Consider the following 15,885-nt stretch of genomic DNA (forward strand, 5'->3'; position numbering starts at 1 on the left):
ATGAAAAAAATTTCCTTTAATATAATAATTTTTGCTTATTCTTCACACAAATTCATTATCATTATACTTATACGGGCAGACAGAGAGTTTTTTCGGATGTTTGTATTTCTGTTTTCATGTACCATACGAAGATATGTTGACATTTTTCCTCTGCTTACAATGAGATCTGGAATGAGGAACAAGTTCTAGGATCAGCCCCTTGTTGCCATTTCTTTACACCTGCTTTCTTTGTTTTTGGATTGTAGAAGTTTGTATTACTCTATTGCAAAAGAATATACAGAGTGAGTCTTTGACTCGTACAAATATTTCAACAGAAAATTTTTGTGGTCAATAGAAATAGTATTTCCTATATCATATTTTCCTATTCAGGCCTGATGAAAATGTTCCTTATTAACTGTGCCACCCCTAGAAAAACAAAATTACCTTCAGAATAACAAGCTGAATCTTTGACATTACACCTCTGTGGATCTTTCAAAAAAAGTCAATTTTTCGAATTTCACAGATGTTTTTTATTTTTGAACATGAAATTTCTCGAAAACGGCGCATTATACGAGAAAATATGAGAAATGCTTTCATTTTACAAAACAATCACATATTCATTTGATATAGCGTCCAATTTAGTTTCAACAGTTGGATTCTTTGAATTTTTGGTATTTTTATGGTATTATATGTAATTGTCATAAAGAGATGGGGTATATCTTGTGTTCGTAAAAGATTCATCAAATAAATGAAAAGCTATATTCCGAAATTCATTTTATTCGATAAAACCGTTTGTGAGATTTTTTTATGATTTTTCAACAGCCTGTATCTTTTAAACCGAGTCGATTGGGAAAAAATGGTGAAGGAAAAAAGCGTTTCTTTTGACCTCAAGAATATACTGTTAAAATATTTGTAAGAGTCAAAGACTCACCTTGTGTACAACATTTCATCAAAATCGACCACTCATCTTCAAGTTATGGATATGGAAAATTCAGGCCAAATTCCATAAACCACCCTGTATTTCCGAAACTAAAGAAAAAAGAAGACTGTTTTTCTGTCTAGCTCGATTTCGACGGTTTATCATAGAAAATAAAATCGAAAGAAGTGCATTCAACCTCTGGCAGTTCAGCATCGATAAAAAGCCAAAACATTGTCCATTATTCCTGAATAAATCATCGCGTATAACGGAATCGAAGCTTTTCTTGATGGACGGGCGCCATGCGCACCACCGGGTGTCCTATGTAGACGCCCGCTTCTCCTAGGTCCCGAGACCGTGGGTTCGAACTCCAGCCTCAGTGAACCGCTCACCCTGGACGCGACCTCACCCCCCCACGTTCAGTGAAAGCAGAAAATGTAAGTTGTATGTCAGTTAGCATGGCACGTAAAGTTTTCAATTATTCACGCTAGCCAGCGCTTTTCCACGGCTTCTCCGTCAATTAACCTAAGCGAATTACGCCATGTGCTGTCCAATTTTTTTTTCCGGGGAAATGGGGATGATGCGATGCAACTGTATGCTTGAGATTTGAAGACCGCCGATGCTGCGTCTGTGGGTTGGTACCTTGATTGTTGGGGTTGATACGGGACGAAGACTGACTTGTGACATTGGGTCATGTTACTTTGGAAAAAAATTCGGCAGTCTTTCAAATCGAAAATTAAATTCGAGAATGAATCAACAGGGTGCCTACTCATATCTTGAAGTTACCATAGAATCCATATAGATTTATTGGAGTCAGCGCCAATGGATCAATTTTTTCATTCAAGATTTCCTGGAACTATGTCAATATTTTTCATAACTTTCTTCTGTAATCATAATGGAATGGGTGGGTCTTCGACTAGTACAAATATTTCAACAGTAGATTCTTGAGGTCAAAAGAAACACTTTTTACCCTTACCATTTTTTCCGATTTGGCTCGGTTTGAAAGCTACAGGCTGTTGAAAAATCATGAAAAAATGTTATTTTTAGTTCTATCTCACAAACCGTTCTATCGAATAAAACGAATTTTGGAATAAAGTTCTTCATTTATTTGATGAATCTTTTTCGAACACAAGATATCACCCAAGTCTTCCAGTTTTCTCATTATGACTATTACGTACCATGAAACTACCAAAAATTCAAAGAACCCAACTCTTGAGGCTAAGTTGAACGCTATCTAATGAATATGTGAACGTTTTTTTTTAAATAAGAGTATTCTTTATATTTTCTGCGCCGTTTTAGAGTAATTCGATGTTTAAATTAAAAACTATCTGTGAAATCGAAAAATTGGATACTTTGGCTGAATACAACTCTATTTAAACGCTCATTAATCAATATTTGACCATTTTGGAAATTCAAAAATAAAAAATATCTGTGATATTCGAAAAATGGCTTACTTTGGCTGAATGCAACTCTTTTTAATAGATACACAGTTGTATATTGTCATAGGTTTAAATCGTTATCGTTATTATGAAGGAAGTTTTATTTTTCCATGGGCAGCACAACTCATTCTGAAAAAATTGCCATAGCTTTTTATATAGACCAAATCGGAAAAAATGTTTCTTTTCACTTTATGAATCATTTGTTAAAATATATGTACAAGTCAAAGACTCACCTCGTATAAAACAAGGTGATTTCCATTCACTTGAATTTATTTAATATCCGAAAAAAAGGTGAAAACACAAATTTATTTGATTAGCGAAATGAGTGAGTTTTATTAATTTTTGAAATTGGACTCGATTGTTTCCTTATCGAAGTAGATCAAAAATAAATTGATATCATAAACTTCAATGATAAGAAATAAAATGTCCAACTTCCCAAACATATCAGAAGCTGAAGTGTTTCCTCATTTGACGATGTAATTAAAAATCTTCAGAAACAATTATTATCGAATCAACAGTTCTTGAATATAAAAGTTACATTTCTTCATTTAAATAAGTTTTCAATGAAAAAATCAGTGTTGACAAACTTTATAGTGTGATTTCTCCAGAAGTATCCGATTATTTTTTAAATCTCGAGCAAGTTTGAAAGGTTCGAAATGAAATGCTAACCAAAAAAAATTCCCAATCACTACGACATGATGGTGTGACTCATTTCATTTCATTTCACCTTACCTGTGAAAAATATGCTTCATTTGAAATTTAGATCATTACAATTATCTGCATCCATATCAATTCTTTCTGTATAAGTTAACTCACACAGAATATTTCAACCCCATTCTAATATTCAAAAAGGCCGAGGAAACTTTATCGTATGGCAACGTTAATGAGGTTACTCTAGATCTGAGTATTGAGTTAAAAATTCATGAAACCCTGCTATCGTTTTTGAGTGGTGCTTTTACTGCTTTCGACTATGCGAAGAAACCTTCGGTTTTATTTTAAGAGACATTTGAATCGATTCCACGAATCTATACCTTATTTAAAACACATATTCTTCATATTTTGCTTCAACATATGAAAGAAATGTAGAGTGAAGAATAAAACATTCCTGGAACTAAGCCTAAACAGGATGTTTTTGGTGAATATGACGATAATTTGTCTATAGTATCTAAAATACTATTGTATATTATAAATATCCATAAAAATCATAAATATAGGTTTAAACTATGATCAATTCCATTCGAAATTCTGGGAGATATTATTCTTAACATCTCAATTGACTAATAACCGTAACTATTCCTCCTCCGAGGACCTCATGAATCACCGAACAATCACGGAGTTAATTTCGTTATCACAACATGATTAAGTTCATCCAACGATAAATAATTGATCAATTCCCAAATAGTTCAGCCGTAACGCAGTCTCCCGGAAGGAGCAAACACAACCCTTGATCCTATTAAAGAGGAGAAAATCAGATTCCTGAACATAAAAGCGCTATAATTTCCTTTCGCTCTGAAAACTTTTGAATATTAACTAAAAGGTATATATAGATAATTATACTGGTTAACAGAAGAAGTTTACTAACATTGCCTGAGTGCAATTATGAGGAAATTTAAAGTAGGTTTTGGCGATATCAATTCACAAGGTGGTTGTTATCGCAAATTGTATTGTTTTGTATCTATACTCGGCCTTTATTCACTTCCACTGAAAAGAATTCTTTCGAAGTTTAATCACATTAAAACTATCTATAATGAAAGCCAGCCTTTTTAGTTTTAAAATCAGATTTTATGTCCTCAACAAAGGGCTTGAGGTACAATTTTGCAGCATGAATGTTTCGGTAAGAATAAATCCAAACGTGTTGAATTGAAACTTCTTGGAAGCATCACACACTTCTTGAGGAGAACTGTCTTTTTGAAAAAACATATATTATTCTGTAAATAGAATTAATCCTTCTTTAGCCTCAAACTTTTAAGAATGTCGACCGATATAGGTAGAAGGTACATCCATTACACTTACCACGTCAGCATAATCCTCTTTTATTAACCATGTGTGTCTAGAAGATCTGCCAGATACCCGCGATTGAGAAAAGAGCAGTAGCGTGTAATATATCGTTGGGTTCTCGAACATTAGAACTATGGAATACGCATAGATGGAGCCTGTTGACGTATGAGTGTGGCGTGAACGAGATCAACGGTATAATGAACATTTCATAACGCAAACAAATCTCGGTAAGGTAAGGTAAAGTATATTGATTCGATAAGAACCTATTTTTTGTTCCCTTTGCGAAGCCATCGGCTATAATTTCATGTTAAGGTGTAATCTATTAATCACAACAAGATCTGTAATCACAACCCTCCTACCAGAGGTTAATTCTTGAAACGGGGAAGCACCTCCATCGAGAAACTCGTCCCTGATTGAAACCTCTCGTTTGTATTCTGGATATCTGAAGCTTAATTCCAAGAAACTACCGAGAGACATGTTCCAGACGTTATTCGAACTCTCGGATGCCGCATCAGCAAACGTTCAAATATTAACATTAGTCCCTTAATGAAGTTTGCTCTCCGGCTATCGAATTTCCATCATCGTTGAGATGATCGTGACTCAATTGCTACGCTAGGAAGGAAACTCAACATCTGCACAGATCCGAGATGAATTTCTGCACGACAAATCTGTAGAAGCGTCACGTCTTTGAGGAGGCGTTGATGTTGCTTGATGTGGCGTGTTTCCTGATTATGAATTAGAGTAAGGGTGGAAAATGAGGGTGACGGTTGTTGTTCGGGAACAACACTCCAATTATCATACCTGCAGATTGTTCCCGACTGGGGCACCAAATGGAACAGATAGAAATCTAGGGATACCTACCTGATGTTTTACAAAGAGCAACAACCAAGTATTCACGAGGATTTATTGATATCTAGTTAGCCTAGACCAGTTCCATACATATAAAAATGTTGCGTTACCAAAGCAACGAACAATAACTCATTAGAAGTGTCAGTGTGAAGTTTGAGGTCAAAAAAGTAAACCAGAGTTACGCAATGAATTAAAAGAAAGAAGATGTCCACCGAAATTTTGAATCATGATTGATTATCTAGATAAAGGTAGGACAAAAAATCGAAAAGTTGGAGTATCGAGCCATCATCAAGTACCTGTGTTTTGAAAGGGTTAAGAGGTAAGCAGATTTACGAAGATATGCTTAATACCCTTGGGAAGGCCAGTTTCTGTGTCATTCCCCGAAAATATCGATGCAGTTCATGGCATGATTTTATCAGACCGTCGAATTGGGCTTAAACATATATCTGAAGCACTGAATATTTCATACGAACGCGTTCATCATATAGTTCACGTCAATTTGGACATGAGAGAAATTGCTGCAAAATGGATCCCCAAATGTTTGAATGTTGACCAGAAGCGTGCAAGGGTAGAAGCATCGCGTTCGATCTGTGCTCGATTTGAAAAAGCAACAATCGATGGAATGGCGACACTCGGTTCTCCAAGACCTAAGAACTTTCGTGTCCAAAAATCTGCAGGAAAAGTTCTAGCTTCAGATTTTTGGGATTGCCATGGAGTAATCATGATTGATTTTTTGGATAAGGGTAGAACAATAACAGGAGATTACTATTCGACATTACTGACCACCCTACGGGAAAAATTAAAGACAAAAGACGCGGAAAGCTATCCAAAGGTGGTTTGTTTTTGCAGGACAACGCCCCTGCACACAAATCTCATGTTGCCATGCAAAAAATTCGTGTTTTATGGTTTGAATTACTAGAACACCCCCCTTATTAACCAGATTTGATTCCATCCGACTATCATGTCTTTCCTTAATTGAAAAAAAGTTTAAGAGGTCGTAAATTTTCTTCCAATGAGGAGGTAATAAAAGCTGTCGAGGTCTGGTTTGCAGAGACGAAGAAACATTTTTTTTGAAAGGCCTAGAGACGTTGCAGGTTCGCTGTAATAAATTTATCCAATTAAGAGGAAAATATGCTAGTAATAAAATATTTTGACATTGAAATTTTGTTTGGTTCTCTAATAGGCTAAGAATTTTTCAATATATTCTCTTACTCTTATTCTTGACTAAAACTGAAGATAGTATCTATATGCAGAAATTAAGTTCATTGTACCTAAAATACAAAAAATTACACACATCTATCACCTTATCCCTTAGTGAAATATCCATCATGTGGAACAACGTGTATCCAATGCTCTCCGAAAAATGATTGATAATACTGAGGAACGTATGGATCCCTAGGGATTGCCCGATCAATCTCTACCCGAGAAGAACAATTCCAAATCGACGTACGACGATAAAATTCCATAACAAAGAACGATGTATCGAAGAAGATTAATTGAAACATACGTGCCCAGGTTTCCCTCTGTATACCCGTATACCGAGCACTGTAAGCCTTCAGGATGGATGAATTGATCCTTGGCTGTTCATATATTTTAATCCAGGGGGAAACAGGGGACTACAGCTCCGAGAAGCCATTTACTTCAAACCCAAACCGATTCTTCGTTTTCATTCACAGAGACGAAGTTTCCCCATGGGAGGGACCACCTAAGGCAGTTATTTAGCTCAAAAGGATTATCGTTTTTCTCAAGCGGGAGCAATGAAATTATCGGAGGAACGTGGCTTTGATGGCGAGAAAATTGGGAGAATTAAGAGAAATGTTGAAAGCTCCATTTCTTTTTCGATTGATCATGTTTACGGGCGTCTTCTGTTCTCGGCTCTGAATTAATATTCCCTCTAATCGGGGACCCTCATCAACCCTCAAAATAAGTTTTGAGGGTAGTAAGGAAATAGATTTCTAAGGCTGGTTCAGAATTTCCCAACAGAAATTTTCAATATTGAAAAAAACAAGACAATGAATTAATTTCTGTTCGTATCGAACCTAATGGAGATTAAAGAATGTATGAAGTGAATAAAGTGAAGCCTGGAGATCGAAAATTCGAAGTATCAGAAAGACAAAGATGTATTCTTAACGACTTCATGCCCGAGCAATATAGGTTAATAGCTCTAGTCGCTCGTATCCAAGAAACAAATTATCCTAGTCGACATATACCAAATGATTCGATCAAATAGACAATAAACGATCAAGCTCGTAGAATAAATTGTGTGAGTGTACAATGAGTAGAAATGTTCTGGAAAATTACGAGCTTCACATCGATTCAGATCAGATGGAAGCTCTCATTTTGGGCAGTGACAACTTATCCAATCAAAATCCTCTCTCTCCAGACAACACCCTCACTATATTGATTTAAAAATTCAGTTCACATTTGTTGGTTTTCCCAGCAAAATTTGTTCAGACCTGGGGCTTACGAGGATATATTGAAAAATTCTTAGCCTACTACAGAACCAAACAAAATTTCAATGTCAAAATATTTTATTACTCAACATAGTCTCCTCTTAATTGGATACATTTATTACAGCGAATCTGCAACGTCTCTAGACCTTACAAAAAAAATGTTTCTTCTTACTCTGCAAACCAGATCTCCACAGCTTTTATAACCTTATCGTTGGAAGAAAATTTACGACCTTTTAAACTTTTTTTCAGTTGAGGAAAGAGATGATAGTCGTATAGAGCCAAATCTGGTGAATAAGGGGGATGTTCTAGTAATTCAAACCCTAAATCACGAATTTTTTGCATGGCAACATGAGATTTGTGTGCAGGGGCGTTGTCCTACAAAAACAAAACACCTTTGGATAGCTTTCCGCGTCTCTTCTCTTTAATTTTTTTCCGTAGAGTGGTCAGTAATGTCGTTCAGTAATCTCCGGTTATTGTTCTACCCTTATCCAAAAAATCAATGATGATTACTCCATAGCAATCCCAAAACTGAAGCAAGAACTTTTCCAGTAGATTTTTGGACACGAAACCATCGATTGTTGCTTTGTTTCTGGATCGTAGAAATGTACCCAAGTCTCATCCATAGTAACAATTCGGTCTCAATCGTTTTCAAATCGAGCACAGATCGAACGCGATGCTTCTACCCTTCCACACTTTCGGTCAACATTCAAATATTTGGGGATCCATTTCGCAGCAATTTTTCTCATGTTCAAATTGACGTAAACTATATGATGAAAGCTTCCGTATGAAATATTCAGTGCTTCAGATATCCGTTTCAGCCCAATTTGACGGTCTGAGGAAATCATGTCATAAACGGCATCGATATTTTCGGGGACTGACACAGAAACTGGCCTTACCGATCGGTCATCATCTTCAATGGAAAATTTACCTCATTTGAAGCTTGTAGTCCAATTTTTCACGGCCGCATACGAAGGACATTGATCACCAAGGGTATTAAGCATATCTTCGTAAATCTGCTTACCTCTTAACCCTTTTAAATACATGTACTTGATCGCCCGATACTCCAATTTTTCGATTTTCACAATTTTAGTGGACATCTTCTTTCTTTTAATTCATTGCGTAACTCTGGTTTACATTTTTTACCTCAAACTCACACTGATACTTCTAATGAGTTATTGTTCGTTGCTATGGTAACGCAATATTTTTTTATATGCATGGCACTGGTCTAGGCTAACTAGATATCAATACATCCTCGTATTCGGAAATGGATTTTCAACTTCAATTTTATTTTGAATACATTCTATATGCTGTTCATCTCTTTATGTGTTAGGTATATCAAATATCATTTGGATCTTGCAGTATTAAAATTCCGGATGAATTTTTGGAATGATCCATTCCTGGAAGATTCCTCTTGAGTGTTTCTCTTTTGGTTTCGTCCTTACTCAGAAACTCTTTCTTATAGGTGCATTTTTTTATACCACAGAAAGGCTCTGGGCTAGTAAGTGGCGTTTGTGGTTCCTTTCTGTCGTGTGTGTTGGCTTCCTCATTTCCTCTGACTCCTGGAACTAGTTGGTCATGGTGGCTTTCATGACCAGCAGATGCAACAACCAGCTTTCTCAGTATTGAATTGGTTATTCCATATTTTCTTGTGTTACCTAAGTTGATTTATGCCTTGTTCGTTGTAGAAACATAAATTCTAATGAATTATTGTATCCGCTTGTGTGTACACGCAAGCAGTCGCATATGGTTCAGCTCATAAGTAGTATCATCCCTCAGAATGACCCGTTTACGACCCTTTCGAATATCCCTTACTCACGAGACATAAAATGAATCATGGTCCTTTGAATCTGGGTCGTTTAATAAATTTCGTAGGAGGGTTTCAGCCGTTCTGACGTAACTCCTTTACACAGAATTTGAATAATCTGCAAAACGTTGTCTTAGTGTGCCCGCGCGACCCCAGATATTCCCAGCTCAGGGGATGATGGCAGCACGAAATGTGGTTGATGAAAATAGGCGAGCATTCGGGGGGTATAATTTCGACATTCACTCCTGGTTTATTGGAAGAGAAACTAACGTGAATCTCCTAAGGGATAACCTGGATCTGCATAAAGAGGAATGACTAGAATAAACTGGGAGATATTAGAAGTGTTACTGCCAGAAGGAATGATTCCTCAACTTGATTTTTCAACAACAGATCGTCCATAATTGGAGTATGCCAGGAATTTCGAAGTTTCAACTTTGAATCTTCTTGCTGGCACCAAAATGTGATCCCTCTTTACCCCATAGGTGGGTAAGTAGAGAGCTATGAGGTATTTAGTTTCCTGTTGCTTTTGTCATGATGGCTGATCACCACAAAAGCAGATTTACTGAAACAATTGCTAATATTTTCCTGGCAACCTTTCCTGTTATCTTCTGCCATGATCTCTTTCGTGATAATCACGGTAATAGAGAAAATAATGACATAGAAAACGTAGATAACACAGTACCCGAATATTTCTTGTCAACATGAGACAAACCGAACGAATAATGATAACCTTACTGTGAAGATTGCGCAGAGCATTCTCATTATTCTCAATATCTCCTTTTTGAATATCATATACTTTTTCCTGATAACACCCTCCGAATCTGGGAATCAGAAGCCTGTGAAAAAAGTCAATTAAAATTCAAATTGATGAAAGCCCTTCCGATTTTCAACACATAATGAGATTCTTTCAGACAGAGATTAGGAAGATCCCTTTAATTAATTTCCTTCTTAGACTCATTTTCTCCGACTTTGCAACAGAAGGGAATTTTCCTTCCTCGCACGCTTCTTCGTCCGAATTTGGATCCTCTAGGTGATGAGGATTACTTCCGAATTAGATTCAACGAGTTTTTCGTCTGGTGTTATTACTTTCGAAATTGCAACAATATGGCAGATTCATTAACGGGATAATGGCATAGCTCTCAAGGAAAACGATGGTGATAAGTAAAAAAAACGCTTCAAATTTTTTACAGGGTGGGTCTCAGTCTCGTACAAGCACAAATATTTCAACAGTAGATTCATGAGGTCAAAAGGAACACTTTCTTCCTAAACCATTTTTAGCGATTCGGTCCTGATAAAAAGATGTTGTTCAAGTTTTCATAATGAGCTGTGTCACCCCTGGGGAAACAAAATTTCCTTTCGAATAACTAGCTAAATTTGTGACACTACGCATTTGAGGATCTTTCAAAAAGAGTTGTAGTCAGCTATAGTACCCAATTTTTCAATTTTCACAGATACTTTTGACTTTCTTTTGACCTCAAGACATTTCTGTCAAAATACTTGTACGGGTCAAAAACTCACCTTGAATATGTGAATTCCTTCTTGGAATTGAGAAAACTCATCAATTTGCTTTCTTCTTGATGGGTTCAATCTCTTGGATTTCTCAGCCTGCTGTAAGCACCGCAAAAAGAGGGCTTTTCTTCAGTTTCTCAATAATTCATGCCGTATTTTTCACTGGGAAATGAACTGCCATAAATTCATCGAAATCGATAGCCCCAAAGTGTTAGCTTTCGAACTAAAAACACATAGTACGTGTACTTATGGAAGATGAGAGGATAAAAGAGCTATTTTTCTTTCGCGAACGTTTGACCTAAGTAGGGTTATTCGAGAAAACTATCCAAACCTTAGTATCAATTTTCTGCAAGCGGTCGTGTATTTCTCAATATATCTCCTCTTCCAACTACCATTAGATAAATACCATCAATCATTTTATTTGGTGTCTGCCCCATATAAAACTAATCGTTTTGTCGTGTATCAAGTTTTATTATGGCGTCTTTTGCTTGCTCTTTAGATTGGATCTACAAGGAAAAGAGATTATCCAAAAGAAAAAAAATTTAATTGTGTTATAGGTACGGATTTCACGGATCGTCTTAGAGCAGTTTGAATATTACTCGAAGTTACTCGGCGATAGTGTCCCTCAAGATTTGGATACCGATACAGGGTGAGTCTTTGACTAGTACAAATATTTTAACAGTAGATTCTTGAGGTCAAAAGAAGCCTTTCCCTTACCATTTTTTTCGAATCGGCTCGGTTTAAAAGATACAAGCTGTTGAAAAACCATAAAAAAATTTATTTTCAGTTCTATCTCACAAACGGTTTCATCGAATGAAATGAATTTCGGAATATAGTTTATCATTTTTTGAGGAATCTTTTTCTTACACAAGATATCACCCTCTTCTTTCAGTTTTCTCATTGTAATCATTCCGTACCATAAAAATATTTGTTCGTTTTATAAAATAAAAGTATTCCTCATATTTTCTCGTATAATGCGCCGTTTTCGAGTAATTTGATGGTCAAAAATTGAAAAGTATCTGTGAAATTCGAAAAAATGGGTACTTTGGCTGAATACAACTCTGTTTAAAAGATCCACAGATGTGTAATGTCACAGATTTAGCTAGTTATTCTGAAGGTTATTCTGTTTTATCAGGGGTCACACAGCTAATTAGGAAAACTTAAAATGGCTATATCTTTTTATCAGGGCCGAATTGAAAAAAATGGTATGGGAAAAAAGTGTTTCTTTGGACCTCAAGAATCTATTGTTAAAATATTTGTACGAGTCAAAGACTCACCATGTATGTTCACATTTTTGGTTTATTTCCACACATGTAGGTATAGGTTTCATTGAAAAAACTTGTAAATCTTCGACTAGTGAGCCGAGTTTCCGTAATTTTCCGCTGTTTTGCTACGATCTGTATACGAGCCATGCTCCCTGCTGCTATTTGCATTGATATGCTGATGCAATTTAATGGTTCCCTGGCACAAAACGTTAAAACCACCACATGAATTCCGCTTTATCTTAATGCGCGCCGACGATCTCCTCTTTCAGAATTGTTTTCACAGAAACCCCACTTCCGGAATGCATTTCCATTTCGAACCGAGTCTAGAACGCAACCAATCCAACAAGGTATATCCCATTCCCCCTGGAATAATCCGCTGTATAGTTACCAAGAGTCGATTCGGATTAGCGTCAAGATTCGATTTTAGATTTTCCATTCGCTCAAACGCGGCAGTTGGCAGGATTGGACCAGTGAATCGGGGGTTTTTCCCGGTTGGAAACGCACTAACTAACCGACTTTTTTATTGGCGATCATCAGCGGTGAGCTTATTTCAGGAGGGGTGGGGAAAATAGGTTGTAGTAATGATTTTTCCAGTTCAGGTATGATGTAAACATGTTGATTAACCGGTGAAGGTCTTGCGATGCTTTTTTGATGTTTACGTCGGATTTGGAATGTTTTTGTGGGGAATACGATTCGTTCGAATGTCCAGGGCTGCAAATCTATTTGTCGGTAGGTGATTAGTATCGAAGAATAATAAAGTATACAGGGTGTCTGTGAACAAATGTGAAAAACTTAGGGAGATGATTCTTCGATGAAAATAAGCAGGGGTAGTTCCTATAAATTTTTTTCGAAATCGACCTCCCTTCCAAGATGCAGCCTTTGGAATGTGATGACGAGCTGACAGTTTTTATTTTTTTTTACGGGTTCTAAAAACACTGAGTCATAAAACTATACATCATATGATGCACTAAGTAGATGTTACTCACAACATTTTTTTAGATCTCATAACTTTATAATTACGGATTGAAAATAACAACCCCTTATGATTTTCCTTCAAAAATTGTTTTCGTGATTTTCGTGATTTTCGAAAAATAAAATTCTCTTGTGGCTTCCCATTCAACTCTGGATAAAAAAAGTCTCTTTCAAAATTTCAATGCAGTCGATACTTTTCTCGAAAAAAATAAAATCTTACAAACAGTATACGAAGGTCTATGAGGCAGAGAGTTGATGCATGTATGTTAGAGGGAGGTAATCATTCTATGGAACACTTATACGATGAAATGGAATGAAGAGTGATCAGATCTGTTTGTAAGTTTTATTTATTCCGAGAAAAATATCGACTGTATCGAAACTTTGCAAGAGACTTTTTTTCCCCAGAATTGAATGGGAAACCATAAGAGAATTTTATTTCTCGAAAATCTATCCCAAGAAGGAAAATCATAAGGGATTGTTATTTTAAACCCCTAATAATAAAGTTATGAGATCTAAAAAAAATGTGTGAGTAACATCTACTTAGTGCTTCATATTATGTATAGTTTGATGACTCAGTGTTTTTAGAACCCATAAAAAAAATTAAAAACTGTCAACTCGTCATCGCCTTCCAAAGGCTGTATCTTGGAAGGGAGGTCGATTTCGAAATTTTTTTATAGGAACTACCCCTGCTTATTTTCATCAAGGAATCATCTCCCTAAGTCCTTCGCATTTGACACCCTGACACCCAGACATCCTGTATATTTGACATATACTACCAAGGCCCTACAACATAGATCTGTACCCAATAAAAACACCATCATAGTGCCGTCACATTCTTCGAATCATCAGATCATTTGAAGCATAAGAAATTCCTCGGTTTATGCCACAAGTTCAGGAAACAAGTCTGGTGGAACAGTTACTATCAAAAGGTTTTTTAGCGACCAAATTGCTTGTCTTCGTCAGAACACTTCAAACAGAACGCGGGAGGCTTTCGAGTTCAACTTCCGAGGCAGAACTTTGACGGGGACTATATTTGAAATTAACCATATTCTAGTTTCCGACAACTCTTGGCTTCCGTGCAATGAGTCCATGTTTTCAAACCCGTTTATCGCAGAACTAGCCCCTGCTTAGTCCGGGGGCGTTCGTTAGATCTCCCATTTGAAGGGGTTCGTCCGGCTAAATTATTTTTATTTCTGGAGTTAACGTGATAAGCTATGAAAACCGTGACGTGCTACAAAAATAAGTCATTATGATAAATGAATAAGGGGAAATGAGGCCTGTACCCCTTTTCTGTGAAAGGGCACCTAGAAATCAAGCAATTTTTTGTGAGAGAGGATGAAGTACCTACATGTAATATTGAGGGGAAACTACTTACCAGAAAAACGACCTCAGAAGTGAAAAGTGAGGGATGAAAATTCTTAAAAACTAACAATGTCACGCGAACACTTGTATACCTTGATGGATTTAAATTACACAGATCTTGGACGTCTGCAAAATTGCACACAATCAGATGTATAATGAGATGAGAATATGTAGTAACGAAGGGCCTGACATAATCAACTTCTCTCTCTTGTTCCCCTTAATCAGACAAATATGAATGTTCAAAATAAACGAAACTCGTATCAGACTCATGGCAAAACGAGATAGTGCTAGGAAACAACAAATACATCAAAGGGATCCATGTACAGTACAGGAAAGTCTATAAAATTTATCCCGGGATCAAAAAATGTAAGGGAGGTATCTCATATGAAACTACGTGCATGAGCTAAATTATAAGATTCCCTTCCATACTTCTCCTCACTAGAAAACAAGGATACTCCAGAGACCACTTCAAAGTGAGCATGAAAATGAAAAATGGCTAAACAAAAAAATCTATTTTCGAACTCGCTGAATCTATTGCGAGAAATTCCGAAAGCATATTTCCCTTCTTTCAGATTTTCATCTTGGAAATGGCGTTTTTCAAAAATTGCAATTTTCACTCTGCGATATCTCCTGTTATATTCGTCTGATCCAATTGGGATTTTCGGTTATATAATCAGCGTTGCCAAGGCTTCCTCCCTAGCACAAAAACTCGATTTCGAAAATCTCGATTTTTTGGGTCAAAAATGAGCAAGGGGTTAGACCCCCCTAAAATGACCTATTTTCTACTCTGTCTAAATATCAGGGTATCCTATCACTGTCTTAAGATATGGAGTGCATAGAAGTTGTTTTGTAGATTCTAGAAAACCAAACAGTTGATGATTCATTAGAGAATTGCACTCCAGAGAGCTCTTCGAAGTCAACTCGAAAATGAAAAGTGGAAAAATAAAAAAAACTATTTTCTCCTGAACTGGGCCAGATATTTGAAGTTTTGGTATGAAAATATAAGTTTTCGAACACGCTGAATCCATTACGAGCAATTTCGAAAGCCTATCTCTCTTCGTTTAGATTTTCATCCCGGAAATGGCATTTTTCAAAAATTGTGATTTTCAATCTGCGATATCTCCTGTTATATTCGTCTTATCCAATTGGGATTTCCGGTTTCATAATCAGCATTGCCAAGGCTTCCACCCTAGCACAAAAGCCTGATTTCGGAAATCTCGTTTTTTCAGGTCAAAAATGAGCAAGGGGTTAGACCCCCCTAAAATGACCTATTTGCTACTGTGTCTGAAAATCAGGATGTTCTATTACTGTCTTAGTATATAGAATGCATAGAATTTAT

At 36.5% G+C, this 15,885-nt stretch overlaps 2 protein-coding genes across 5 annotated transcripts in view; one reads left to right on the plus strand and one right to left on the minus strand.

Annotated features, from left to right (window-relative positions):
• The window catches only part of LOC123308229 (inactive dipeptidyl peptidase 10), a 74,207-nt gene extending 63,215 nt beyond the window's left edge, over positions 1-10,992 (minus strand). The window contains exon 1 of the mRNA XM_044890807.1: positions 10,957-10,992. The gene's annotated coding sequence lies outside the window, so the exon portion shown is untranslated. The remainder of the gene's footprint in view (positions 1-10,956) is intronic.
• The window catches only part of LOC123308232 (calbindin-32), a 94,806-nt gene that overhangs the window by 36,693 nt on the left and 42,228 nt on the right, over positions 1-15,885 (plus strand). Inside the window, exon 1 of one of the 4 annotated variants that reach the window (XM_044890815.1) lies at positions 1,144-1,332. The exons of 1 other annotated variant lie outside the window; for it this stretch is intronic. The gene's annotated coding sequence lies outside the window, so the exon portion shown is untranslated. Of the gene's footprint in view, positions 1-1,143; positions 1,333-15,885 lie in introns of those variants that run through there. 2 more of the 4 variants (XM_044890812.1, XM_044890816.1) reach the window with 2 other exon arrangements.

The sequence above is a fragment of the Coccinella septempunctata genome, chromosome 2, assembly GCF_907165205.1.
Source record: "Coccinella septempunctata chromosome 2, icCocSept1.1, whole genome shotgun sequence".
NCBI lineage: Eukaryota > Metazoa > Arthropoda > Insecta > Coleoptera > Coccinellidae > Coccinella > Coccinella septempunctata.